This window comes from Pteropus alecto, unplaced genomic scaffold (genome assembly GCF_000325575.1).
Source record: "Pteropus alecto unplaced genomic scaffold, ASM32557v1 scaffold52, whole genome shotgun sequence".
Taxonomy (NCBI): Eukaryota; Metazoa; Chordata; class Mammalia; order Chiroptera; family Pteropodidae; genus Pteropus; species Pteropus alecto.
In genome coordinates, this window is record NW_006433941.1 from 1,019,739 (window position 1) to 1,021,189 (window position 1,451).

The window sequence follows — 1,451 nt, forward strand, 5'->3', positions numbered from 1 at the left end:
AAATTTGTTTTAATGTTGAAGCGTACTCACATTCACTTTCTTGGTAATATGGTATTGTTACTATTATTTCATTTTGCTATTTTATGTATTTTGCTAAGATTTTATTTGGGATGCTTGCATCCATATTCATTTAAAAGGCCAGCCTTTTGTTATGTTCAATTTTTGTCAGTTTTTTTTAAGTATGAGTAAACTAGCTTTCTAGAATGGCATGAAATTTTTAATTTTTTTTAACGCTCTGAAAGAGTACAAATAATTTGTGGGTTACATAATTCTTAAAAGTAATATAAAAATCATCCATAATATGATATAGATTTAGAGCCCAAATAAAGAAGGGTACTCGTCAACATTAAAAAAAAATCTTTTTCATGGTTTTTATATTCAGATTTTTCTATCATTTTTTGAATCAGTATTATTCCTTAAAATTATTCACGAGCGATGAGATCAATACAGTAAACTGAGCATACCGATCCACATTTTCACCCACTCAAAGAGAACCTGTTACCTTATGGGAGGGTAAAGAAAGTGTAACAAGTAGACCAGAAATGTTGCAGAATTTGTGAAAGCAAGACAGAAGATATGTGGAGTCAAATGCTGTCCAAAATACTGTAGAAGAAACTGTTGTAAATATAAGAGTGGTCCCATGCATTCCCAATGCCATAGTCAACAGGAGAGTTCAAAAAATGGAGAGCAATTCATCAGAGTGATGAACTGGAAAGTGAGGTTCAACCCTCTTCCTCTGTCCTTGCCACCCACACTCTTTGCTGTTTGGCCCAACAGTAGGAAACCCTCAAATGTTCTGTTTCACAAGGTGCCAGCATATCCCATCTGGAAACAGCTCCTAACTACTGTCAGTGACCAAACTATAGAGAAAAGCATAGGCAGAAAATGGATTCTTATAAGATTTGCCCTATATGAAACTGTTGTTTTTCTAGGTTATGAAATAGCCCAACATCAATAATGACATTTGTTTTAATCTGATTTAAACCACCAGGAAAGATCAATACTTAATTGTATTAAGAGAACAAACAATACATGTAGGTAAAAAGGCTAACAGAGGAAGTAACAGCAAACACTTTCAATAAGTAAAATTAATATCATCAGTGAGGACCGAGAGACTATTGCATTCATAGAAAAGAATCAACTAGGCTTAAGATTAAAATTTCTTCACAGAAAATACCTTTTCCAATACCTAAAGAAATGAATAAAAATGAAGAAACAATTTACCACTCTCCCATTCCAAATTCATCAAAAAACAGAAAGAAAAAGAGGGGAAACCTAATTCAATTAGAGCAGAGCTGGAGATAAGGCTTAATTCCACTCCTTTGTTGGCCTTCAATCCCCGCAGACCATTCTGGTGAATAGACATAATCCCGAAAACTTTTACAAATAATCCCAAATCTGGAGAAATGCAAACTAAGAGAGAAGCTTTATCTTTTGACTCTTCTAATCAA